Raw genomic sequence first — 13,182 nt, forward strand, 5'->3', positions numbered from 1 at the left:
TAAAAATAGCCAGACATTTATTTGGAGAATTTAAGATACAGATTACCTTATCTACAATGGATTTGAGACAAATAGAAAAAAAAAAAGAATTATTTATCTCATCTTCCCTAAACTCCTTCAGCTTTATCAAACTGCTTAAACATTGTCTGATGTGAGTGGCGAGGTGATTCATTTGGTGATTAATAACTCCCAATACAGCTGCCATCGGCAGCAAGGCTTCAACACCGACTTTGGAACATCAAAGCCATGAGAGGGCAAACAGGAAGAATCAAATTAATAAATGAGATTTTTGCAGACTGGATCAGCTCTGGCTCCATCAGCGCTGGGCTGAATAATGATGTTGATTGTAATAGTTAATTCTTAATTTTCATAACAACCCATCACTCTTCAGACAGAGTGTACAACACTTATCATCCCATCCATCAACCAGCCCTGAGTTTGTGTTAACCAGTTGTAACAGGATCTCGTGTTTGAGCATCAAAGGTGATTCAACAAACATTTCACACTGTCACTTTCTCAGCGTTGCCCAGTTTCTGATTTGTTTTAGCCAATTTTCTTCATTCCATTCTTGTTTCTCTTTTATTTCATGGACATTTTTTTTTGTGCCCAGGATCTTGGTTATTAATATTATTTTAAAATGCTCCTCAACAGCAGCAGCTCTCATTCTGTTTTTCCTTTTTTTTTTTTTTTTTTGCAATATATTTCACTTACCTGCTTTGCACCTTGTGCCACAAACCTTCATCTGTTTCTCCAATTGTCGCCCAGGAGATGCTGTGGCTCCTCCCGAGCAGGTGGGTGCTCTATCAGTCTGAGCCCTCAAACCAGGTTTTATTCCTTCCCAAAGGATCTTCCCTGTCAATAGCCTGAAGTGAAATGGCAGCTGGAGGCAGGAGCACCCCGGGCACTTTCGGTGCTTCTGTTGAGGTGGTGGCTGTGGGAACAAAGACATTTCACCCTGCAGAGCTCCTGCAGACCACACTGCAAGAGCACCAGTGCTCCTGCCAGGCTGCTTCCCCCTTCCCTGACACAGCCTCTGCCACTCAGACCTTCCCCTCAGGTACCTATTAAATGCTCTGCTGTTCAGCTCAAGCATCAGTTGGAGCTGGAGGTAAACCCACTCCTCCAGGGGATTCAGAGCAACTCATGGAAATAATCCATTTCTTGGCCATTTGCCCTGGGTGTGTGAGAGCTCTGCAGTTCTCTCCACTGGAAAACTGATAAAGAGAGCTCTCTGCTAGGCTGGGCCTTGCAGACACCTGGGAAATGTGAAGAAGTTCCCATAGAGGAACTGAACAATGTTTTATTTATTCGATTATTTATTGGAGGCAGGACCGAAAATGAGCAAAACCGCACGCACTTTTGGCATTTATTTTATGTTTCACATTTCCCTGGCAGCCTCTGTGCGGGTACCACATCTCAAGCATCATTGTAAAGCCCTAAAACACGCTTTCAGAGAAAAAGTACATTTTTGAAAATGCTTTTTTGTTGATTTATTGAGCGGGTTGGTTTGTTTGTTTGTTTATTGATTAAAGAAAGCACCCACAAGGATAAAAAAACGTTTCTGGGCTGACTCCAGTTCCTTTCCTGGCTTTTTTCCAGTGATGTTCAAATCAGGGGTTGTTCAGACTAGGAAACAGTAGTTTTGCCATTTACTCGTACAAAAACTTGGGAGCTCTGGTATTTTTTTAGTACACATTGCTAACAGGGTTCAAGAGTACCCTCTCCTCCTCTGTCATGTGGCTCTGGCTGTGCATAAACATTGCTTTGACCAATTGGGGCAAAATTAGATACTTCCCGGAATGATTTGTTGCATTCTCACGACAGTTGCGATCCCAGACTGGATTAGATCCAGTGGGAAAATGTTTAGACAAAGTCCTGCAGCAAAGAACACTCCTGAGAGATGTGGTCTGCCTAGGACAGGAGGCAAGGTTACAGCCAGGCCTGGAGAAATGCTGCAGGGAGGTGTCTTGGAGTGCTCTGCCTGTTCATAGGGAGCAAAAAAAAAAAAATTGGAGCATCTGGAAGAAGTGCAGCCACGTTCATGTTCTTCCCTGGGAGGGTGGAGAAGCCCTGGCTGCCCGGAGAAGCTGAGGCTGCTCCATCCCTGGAAGTGTCCAAGGCCAGGCTGGAGCAAGCTGGGACAGTGGAAGGTGTTGGGGTTGGAAGTGGATGAGCTTTAAGGTTTCTCCCAACCTAAACCACTTTGGAGTTCTAAGATCTGCAATACCAACCCTTTGGTTCAGCTCCTATGACTCAAACATCATGAAATGGAAACCAGAAAGAAGAAGGAGAAACATGGGGAGATCAGAAAAGGAAGGTATCGCTCAACCCTCTCTTCAAACACTCTCCTGACCCACTAGACATTAGGTTTCAAGAGCTTTAGGAAATATTTAGCTGAAGACTACTCTTAATTCAGTGATCCAGCAGGAGAGATAAGCACACCAGGACTGAGAATTAGAAAGTGCAAATGCAGCATGAAATTGGAAGCAGGAGCATGGTCTTAGCACCTCCACTGTGCCTCATCAGCCAGAGCTTCAGTAGCCTCTGAGGCCTTAAAAACTTAAGCCCCTACTCATTTCTCCCCATCAGCTACTTTGGGGCAACATTTCCTAATACTTGCTCGGGGGTTTTTTTTCTCCCTACTGGTTTCCCCTTTCTTCTTCTGTGAGAGTTGTTTGGACTCGTTCAATTTGCAGATTCCACTCAAGGCTGTGCTTCTCATTCAAAACATTTCTACTCTCAAAGGCATTTTTGCCTTTGCCTTCCCTTTGAATGAAGACTGTGCAACCTGCACTGCCTTGCCTTTTTAGCCCCTTCCAATGAGTTTTATTAATTTTCATTCCTCACTGCTCCAGCAGGTTGCTCTGAGTACTTTCTGCACACATCCACACAACACCAAAATGTTGAATTATGCCTGGAAATCTGACACACATCCTGTTAAAAGCTCACTGAGCCTGCGTTCCTGCAGTCATATTGTGACAGCATGCTCAGGAATACATTTCCTGACTCAGGTGACACCGTTACTCAGCTTTTCCTACCCTCTTTGATTGCTGGAATATCACCTAAAGCTGTTTAGATGATAGAAGATGTGAGAAATTGAAATCATCTGGAGACAGCTTCTTGTCTGCCACTGCTGACAGGTAACATTGCAAGAACTAATTCCCCGTTGTTGTTAAATTCCTGTTACTTTCATTCACATCTTTGCTGTGAAGACAGAAGATCCTTTGTCAAGCAGAGTCTATCAACAGCCAAAGATAAACAGAATATGTAGGAGTGACTTGGTAGTGCTTCAACTGTACGTCCTCCATTTTATGTTTATCCTTTGTGTTTAAATTGCCTTCCTCTCTAAGCCAGAGGTCAAAGTGAAATTTCTTTTATTTATTTTCCCAGTGTGATGGAAGCAGCAGAACGTGGTGGTGCTCCTCTGTGACAGCTCTGACACTGCAGACAGAGGCTCAGGCTCCAGCTGAGGGGTGTTTGGGAGCAGTAACAGAGGAAAGCTGAGCCCACTGCTCTCAGCTTGGGAATTGTGGTGCCTTTGGGACAGGCTGGTCCCCGAAAAAGGGGGAAAACTTCAGGGCTCTTTGTTCATTTTATCAAGGTAGAAAAAGAAAACAGGAAGAAAAACAAGAGATGGGAAATCCAGGACCCCTGAGCCAACAGCAGCAACCCCCAAAGCCTTCTTAACCTTGTCAAAACCAGCTGCTTTTAGCACCTAAACAGGATTTTGGTATTACTATAGAAGTATCTGTGCCTCTGCTTAGGCTCTTCCATTATAAATGTGAATGAGCTGGGAATGAGCAAGGAATCAAATCAACATTTCAGCCTCCTGTTTTGGAGCTCAGCACCCAAACTGTCAGCTCTGCAGGGAGCTTGAGGACACCCCAGTGTCACCAGGAGTCTGGGAAACCACATCAGGGAAAGACAAATGCACTTCAGTGGTGGTGGAAGGTTCAGCAGTTCGCTCCCACCCTAATTTTGCAGAAGGACACATAATGTACGTTCAAACAAAGCTGCTACAGAAAAGTAGCCAAAAAAGTAGGCCAAGTACTACAGCAAGGAATCAGCTCAGAGCCACAGACAGACCTCCCCTCTCCATCCTCCCTGCCATGGCTGGAATAAACAGAATTTATTGTTGTAATCATCCCTCATCACGGGCTGCACATACGCTGTACCATTACCAGCATATTCCATAGGCCTTGCATCCCTCTTTCCCCTCCCTAAACTTTTTACCAACTTTTAATTTATTAATAACATTTAAGTTCGTATTTCAAAAGCATGCAGCCTCTTGGCCTCTATAAAATCTCCAAGAAATCACCTTTACTTCCCACAACATAGATCCAGAGCATCCCAAGTCTGTTTGCTTGTTATATTAATAGAATTCAGAAAATTGCTCTACAACATTCCTAAAAAAGAGAATCAGCCAAAGTTAGACTTGGCATCTGCACAAGTCTCAGTTATTTTTTGGAATACTTTGACAACACTCTTATGTTATTGTCTCTGGGTTCATTTTTCTGTTCATGTATTCCCCAAAGAAGGAAAGAATGGTATTCCTGTTCTCTGAATAAGGACACATCTTGCTTGTCAGAGAGATTTAATTATTTATTTTCCCCTCCCCTTCTTGAATTGTTGGATCTTCAGATCAGGAGGTTTCTAAAGATCAGGTCCTTCTGAATCTTGCTCTTCAGAGGAAGCCATCCTAACTGCCTCAAATAAAGAAACAAGAACAGAGTTTAACAGAGCACACACCTTCAGTTATTGTCCCTTCAGCTGGGCACTGCAGGGAGAGCCTTTGGAGAGCACAGAAAACCCGTTTGGTTCCGAAATCTGATTTAGTAGCACAGAAAACCTGAGCTGCTCGGTGCTGGCAGAGCACTGTGACAAAGCCCCAGCTCCACAGGTTCCACTTGGCCCCACCTGGGTGCACCTGGGGACAAAATAAAGGTGTAGGACGAACGAGGTGACTCCTCCAAAGCTGCTTCTGAAGGGACCCTGCAGTCAATTGAGAACATTTTCATTTTCTTTCTTCCATTTGATCTCCTCAGCAACATATTTTTCATATTATTGCTCACATTTTACTTCCATCTGGTTTCAGCTTTTGATTAGAAACTTGGAAGCTCAGCCTTAACAGCTCAGTGCAGAGACCTGAGCTGCTTCCAGCCATATTCCTCCTTGGAGGATCTTAACTCGGCCGTATGGTTCTTTTTACCGAGGCTGTGTCCTCAGTAAATAGTTTGCAACTCTTGGAAAGAGCAAAAAAACCCTTGCAAACAGAGGAGGGGTTTGTTATCCTGGAAGAAACAAAACCTGCAAGACAGATGATACCGATTGAAAAGTATTTGCGATGCAAAGTGGCATTTATAGGGAAGCTGCAAATTGTCAGGTTTATCAGACAGGACTCAATACACATCTACAAGTTGGTCGACATCTCACCAGGAATACAGGACCAAGAGCACCCTGATATCTGAGTTCAGCCCAGAATTCACTTCATCCACAAAAAAATGACGGGGAAGTTAATGCTCAGAGAAAAAAAAAAAATAAATGAAATCTTCAATAATAAGTATTGTTTTGATGGGGTCGCAAAATTGTAGAACCACAGAATGGTTTGGGCTGGAAGGGACCTTAAAGCCCATCCAGTGCCACCCCTGCCGTGGCAGGGACACCTTCCCTATCCCAGGGTGCTCCAAGCCCTGCCCAAACTGGCCTTGGGCATTTCCAGGGATCCAGGGGCAGCCACAGCTTCTCTGGGCACCTGTGCCAGGGCTTCACCACCCTCCCAGGGAACAATTCCTTCCTAACCTCTGGTCTAAACACACCCTATCTGTGTCCCTCCCTCTGCAGGATCAGGAGAAGCTGGCAGTCATCATGGCAGGAAAGGTTTGTGGATGGTCCCATTTTTACACTAAATATATGTATATATATATATATAAAGCATTAAAACATCCTGAGGCAGAACAAATCTCTGTCTCCCCAAGTGTTTGCAACAGGGCACGACTGTGACACAGAAAAACCCAAGAGGTGTGGGTGGAAAGAAAAAAAGATCTGGGCATGGTGACCCTCCCACATCACCTCAACTCCAGCAGAAGTGCTTAATTCTCAAGGACCTGTGAAAAGTCACAGAAGAAAGCCAGATATAAGCCAACATCAGAGGCACCAGAAATCCTGTGATTCCCAACAGCTTTTGGGCAGCACCAGCAACTTTGCAAGGTGTCCTTAATGACCACAAGCATCCGTGAGAAGTTCCCTACCTGGCCTGCAAGTGCAGGGGAGGGCTGGGAGAATGACACTCAGCTACTGACTGAGAGAATCAAGGCAATGGGTTCAGACTTCCCCCGTTTCTGAGCATTCAAACAGGACAGCCCAAAGAAAAACAGAAAGCAGGATTCTAATCACAAAGCTACGAAGCAGCAAGGTTCCAGATTCATCCAGCTTTCGTCACTTGGATTTTCTTTTCCCTACATTCCAAGCTTTTTTTTTTCCCTATATTCTGGTACCACCTCATCTGGGATGTGCTTTTACATTATTCTTTGCAGCATTTGCAGAGTTCACAGTGAAGACTTGAGACATATGTAGGACATATGCAGGAGATATCCTGGAATGATCTCATGTTTACAGCTCGAGAGGGATCAGAGAGCTGAAAGTTGGTCTGGGTTGTCCCCTAGTGGTCCCCACCCCTCCTGGGGAGCAGAACCCTGCAGGGGCTCTGAGTGCTGATTGTCACGGTCACCCCCAAACTGAGACCTGTCCACGTTCACCTCCTTCCCTGCAGCATTTTCTGCTCAGCTCACAGCATCTCCCAAATTCCTCACTGCAGACCTTACCTGGCCATTCGCTCCCAGTGCTGCCCCTGTGATGATTATTCCTGCACAAATCCATGATCTTCCGAATGATTAGGTTATAACTACTCTTTTAGGGGTTTTCCTCAATCTGTCATTTATAATTTGAGTTCTGCCCTCCCCCATGCTGGCAGCATTTTACAGCTTTGTTGTCATTCAGAAATTCCTGACAGAGTTCCCATGACATTACCCAGGTTCTGCAAAGGAAAATATTGGCCAACACGGCATCACCCAGCTTCACTTGATAGGCCCTAAGAAGCACAGGGAAGTGGTGCAGGTTACATTACCAAAAACATCCATGGAAAAGGACTGACTTCCAGAAGAGTCTCACAGACCTTTTACTCACATTTATCGTGATTTATTCAGCCACACATCTCGGAGAAACAACTCCATATCTAAAATCTGAAATGCTGCTTTTTCAGTAACAGGTCAAAATTCTGAGTCCAGCTCTGTTGCCAACTCTGCCCATGCACTATTTTTAAAATTTACCTCTTGTCCAAATCAAGTCATATGGCATCACACAGGCTTTCTTCCTGCATATTTTTCTATGTTCAGAGCACTGTTTTGCAATTTAATTGGAAAGTTGACAGTTCCAGACGCCCTAAATCTCCACACAGTCGTGCCCTCCGTGTTTGACCTCAGCAACTGGAGGGGCTCCTCTGCTTTTACCAAGAACTTTGAACCCAGGGGAGAAGGTTTTGTTCTCATTCTTTCCTTTCTGCCTCAATCAACCTCCAGCTCCATGTGCATCCCAGCAGTTTGGGTCAGACTCACACTTATTGTCCATTGTTCTGTTGTTCTTCCTCACTTCTCTTTTCCTTTCCGTATTCTGAGTCCTCTCTGATGCAATTTCAGCTGTTTTGCTAAGAAAGCTCCTGTCAGGCCACACATGCAGCAGCGCAGGAAGCCCAGAAGAAACTGTGGTATTGCGTGGCTTAAGTGCAATTAACTGAAGGATTGTCATGGAAACAATTTAATTTAAGCTAAAGAGCAAAGTCATTAGCCTCAGAATTTCACTAAACTTTCATTTCTGTTCTCTATTCCACCCAAAAATACTCAGGAAGGGAGTTCACCAAAAACTTCAAGTCATGGTATTTACTTAAAAAAAAAACAAACAAACATAAAATTAATTTAAAAACCCAACAACAACAAAAGATATTTTCAAAACCTCAGCAGAAGGAAGGTAATTTCTTCTTATTCCAGGCATAGAAAGCTCCTCCTAGGGAGATAAAATTTATTCAGTTTTAAAGGATATGCTCCTTTTAGACAGGCAAGTTCCCCTGTACACAGCACTGTTTCCATTCAGGAAGGTTATTACAGAATAACTCCTTTTATTACCCATGTGCTCCAAATTCTGATTATTACTAAACTGCAAAAAATCCCCTTCAAGATACTTCAAAGAGGAGCTTTACAAAGTGATAAAAACTGGAGGATCTGGGTGCTCAGCGTTTCCAGCGGTGTGTTCCTACGCCATAAATACCCAGGATATACATGGAAAGCACGGAAGGATTAGATCAATATATCAGCAGTAAAAACCAGATCTGTGTCTCCATCCACTCCATCCCACTCAGCTTTTGCATTAATCTCATTAACGGGTTCCAAACGTAACCCAGCAGTGCTCCCAAGGAGCGAAGCCAGCATCTGCCACGAGGCATCCTGCTCCTCTCCCCACCCATGGAACACGGATGGAGGTGCTCCCGCCTCGCTCCGTGCCTCCTTGCTCCTGGAGCCAGATCAAAAGAGCGCACCTGGCATCCGAATGGAATGCAGAGAGGTCTGAGATGGCTCCTGGATCCTGTGAGGGCTTGTCCAGCTCTCCCAAGGGTTTTTCCTCTGCGCAGAGCTTGTCCTCGCTGCAAGGACGTGCTGCACGTGTCAGCCCGTCAACAAACGTGTCCTCACCTCACTGCTGGGAGCAGGAAAACTCCAACTGTGCCTGGATTCTCATGAGGAAACATGTACTGAAAGGCAGAATTGGTAGGAGAGCAATCCAACTGTCGTTTTTATAGGAGTTGCTGCAGGTGGGGTCTCACGAGGGCACGGGAAGGGGAAAATGAGAGGCTGAGGAACAGCAAACACGGACAGAAAGGTCACAAAACTGGCCAGCAATTCCCTGTGACTGGGGGAGTGTGATCCACAAAAAATGGGAGTTCCACAGTACCTACAAAGAGTCCACGTCCTTCATCAGAAACCTGACTTACCAGAAATTACCCAGAAATCTAATTCAGCGATGACAGACTGAAGCTGCAGAGAGCTGGAGTTTGGTTGTGCCTGTCAGGGCAAAAGGAGAATTGTTTGAAACTCAGCCATTCCAGTGCCTCCTGCTTCAGAGGCAGCCAGTTCTCGAGCAGAGTTTGTTTTACAAACACATCGTGGTCATCTGCAGGAAATGAATTGTCAGCGGGGCTGTGCAGCAGCACCTGAGCTCTGCAAAGGCAGAGAAGGTTCTCAGGAGCTCCAGGACCTTGAAATGTGGGGTCCAGCACCGAAGGTGGGGAGGCCTTAATCCCTGAGAGATCAGAGAATCATGGAATCATTGAGCTGGAAAAGCCTTTTATGATTATCAAGTCCAGCCGTTCCCCCAGCACTGCTGTGCTCATCACCAACCCCTGTCCCCAGGTGCCACATCCACGTGGCTTTGGAACGCTTCCAGGGATGGTGATTCCACCACTGCCTTGGGCAGCTGTGCCAGTGTCTGATCACTCTTTCAGTGAAAAAACGTTCCTCAATATCCAAACTAAACCTCCCCTGGCACAGTCTGAGGCCGTTCCCTCTCCTCCTGTCCCTGTTCCCTGTTCCCAGACTCCCATCCCCTGGCTGTCCCCTCCTATCAGGGAGTTGTGCTGAGACAGAAATTCCCCCTGAGCCTCCTTTTCTCCAGCTAAACACACTCAAACTTCTGTGGGTGTTTTCCACATTGGGAACCAGAACAACATACTCTTTTTTTCTTTAACCAAACCTCTGAAAGTGGGTTATAAGCAGTGGGGTCTTCCCTACCTTCCTAGCCCTCAGTATTTATTGTGGATACTTCGCAGAAAGGCTGTCAAGTGCTGTTGGTTCCATTCCCACAAAATCAATCATTTTAGGGCCTCACATTCCAAATGGGGAAGGGACAGGAGCAAAACCATTACAGTGGGAGCAAGGAGCAGCTCAGCTCTCCAGGCATTTGCTCTGTTCGAATCTAGATTTTCCTTGAAACTCCCAAAATATCCCACGTTTCTGTGGCTGATCCACGTACAAAGACAAAACACTACTGCAAGCAATCAGCAATTTTTACATTATTCCCTCCTAATTGCTTACAGTACCTACAAGCAAAATTTACACAGGGAAATTCAGATAATTCTCATGTTCAGTTCAGTCCACTGCTGCTCCTGGATAAGCATCCTACTGCTCTGACCTTTATCCACTCAGGAAGAAGCAGCTCAAGTGCCCTCTAGTGTGGTTTCAGAACATCCAGTCCATGCTTTTCCCAAGTTTTTGGTATGAAATGAGAGGGTTTGTCTTTGGTTTGAAGCATTTCTGTAGATCCGTAGAATTTCATGACCGTGAAAAACAGGTTGACTGCAAAATTGATGGTGATGGTGATTTTTTAATAAAATTGCTGAATGATAGTTATGGCTACTTTCACTTTATCCCCAAAACAGCAAAACTTACTCGACATGTCTGATATTTTAATGACCATTATATCTGCTTGTGGAGTGCTGCTGTTTTTGGATTGTTTTTCCTGATATGAAAGGCTTTAGAGCATTCTACCAAAAAAAAAAAAAAAAAGGTACTTCTATTTACTTTTCCAGTTTCTTACAAGCCCAAATTTTTAATACGTATTTATCAAAGCCGATTTTATTTTTCTACCTCCTGCATTTTTAGTGGCGCCAACAAACATCTCCTGAACTGCTCAAGCGATCCTTGCTGCTCCATTTGAATTACTTTCCTAGCTGATTCAACCCGAAGAAATTTGGCCCTTTTTAAGCTATTCACAGTCTGAATAATGAACGTGCTGAGATCATCTCAGAGCACATGTTTCTGGAAGCTTTCCTGGCTGGGCTGCACAGGCTTTGAAATAAGCTTCCTGTTTTAGCTAATTCTGATTTAGCTCCAGTCGTGTGCGCACCATGTGAGCGAACAGACTCAGGCACCAAATGGGTTTGTTTTTTTCCAGGCTGAAGGTGGAAATGGGAAGAGCACAGGCTGGGGACTGATATTGTTTCAGACATCTTGCATAGCGGTGAAATTCTCAGAGCTGACTTGAAAGAAATGCCGGAGAAATAAATGTATGTTCTGGTGGCACCGAGGGCCTGTCCTCTTGATGGGCAGCTGCCAGTAAATGCTAAAGGAAACAGCTTGGGAATGAAAGGGTAGGAATAGGAGGAGCACAGTCCCAGTTTGACCTGCTGGAATTCAGTGGTGTTTGTTTTAAGATCAGAAGAAAATTTAGAGTAAGAATAATGGAAATAAGGGCAGGCTGAGCTGTGGGATGATTTCAAAGGAAGAGTCCTGTCCCTTGGCTCGTGGTCACACAGATTGGAGCACTGCAAATGGGTCTCTCCAATTCCCCTCTGCACTTCACAGCCAGGCACGAAGACTCCAATACCTTTCCCCTAATTTTTCCTAAACACTTAATCCTACTCCACTTTTAACAGCCTTTTCTATGACTTCTTAGACCTGGGAAAATGGAGAAGTCTATTTAAATCATTGGCGACTTTCCAAGCAGCAGCAGCAGCAGCTGTGCTCAGATCAGCTCTCCCTGATGGAAATTTTCTCTTCTTGTACCCAAACATCATCACACCACGATCACATCAATGTATTTCCTTCAAGTGTTCCAGCCAGAAGCAGAAAAGAAGCACTCATGTGAATGGGACAGAAAATGAGATTATCTCATGATTGACATAGGGATCCGTGTGAAAAAGGAATTATGTCCTCGTACTGCCATGATTTTGCTTTCCACACTTGCAAATATTTTTCCACACTGCAAATATTTTAACAGTCCTGATGAGTGTTTCTCACAGGGGTTAATAGGAACTGAGGAAGGGGCGGAGAGCTATAAAACTCAGTGAAATTTTCTGTAGTTAACAAGCAATAAATAGTGATTTTAGACATGGGGTGATTTGACTTAGCATGAAAATGGACATTTTGGTCTTAGTGGCAGGTTCTTGAGATAAACATCGGTCACTATTAGCATCTGATTTCAGTCTTAAAGTCAAAAGCCCTTGACTTTTCTACCCAGATTCACAAACAGTTAAACACCTTTATGAGTTGCCAAATATGTCTGAATTAGTCTGAGTACATTTGCTCTGGAAGGACATTTTGTACCTCTCTGACATGCAGTTACAGATGCAAAGGCTTTGTATAAATAGCACAAGAATAGCTTTGGATACATAATTTTTAAAAGTTCCCCCTCTCCTCAGCTCCTCTGCTTTCTAGCAAATTTCCATGGAAGGTCGAAAACTCAGCAGCATTTCTGTTTATTTGAGAAGCAACCATTCACACAACAAAGTTCATTTTCCCTCCTGTTTTGTCCTTGCAAAGGAGTAACTCGGGGTAAAATTCAAAAAAAGCTCTTTGTACTCCTCAGTCATTGACTGAGATTTTGTCCTGAGCAGCAGCTCATCCTGCAGGGATAATTTTACATTTAATCAGTGCTGAGGCTCTGGACCCCAAAATCCTCCCAACTCTGATGGCGGATGTGAAGGAGCTGAGTTAAAACCATCGAATTCAAGGGGCAGCCCAGCAAAGAAATTTACTCCTGGAGTGAGGAGGAGGAGCAGGAGAAAGGCACTGCTGCTGCCAGTTTAACTTGAGTGGAGCCCTTGCCATCCTGTAGCCTGCAGGACAAATTAAATAGCAGAGAAATCTTCCCAAAAAATTAACAAAAGCGTTTATCATAAACATGTTGGACTGATGATTTCTTTGAACAGAAACCAAAACTTCCCCCAGATAACTGAATGCTGTGTCCAAATATTCATCTGATACAACACAGGCAGAGTTTTTCTGTGCCAAGAGAAAATCACATTTCATAGTAAGAGCAGGCAGCATGGTAGTGCCCCAGATATAACAATAACCAAATGTTAATAATGATGAAGCTTTTAAACTCCATAGTGTTATTTGTCAGTTTGTTTTAAAAGCTGCCCTTCTTGATGGAAAGCCATCAATATTCCCAGAAACAGGAAAATAAATGGGCTTTCTAGGCTTCTTCAGTTCCCTTGTTCTCTTCTGTTTAAGCAACAAACAAAGGTACATCCTCAAAGACCATAAACGCGTTCAGGTTTCCTTTTGCCTTGGGTGTCAGGGAGTATTTCCCTGTGATACCGAGCACCTGCTACAGTTCATACATCATCTGCTGCCGCTC

Source organism: Hirundo rustica, chromosome 24 (assembly GCF_015227805.2).
Source record: "Hirundo rustica isolate bHirRus1 chromosome 24, bHirRus1.pri.v3, whole genome shotgun sequence".
NCBI classification, from domain to species: Eukaryota; Metazoa; Chordata; class Aves; order Passeriformes; family Hirundinidae; genus Hirundo; species Hirundo rustica.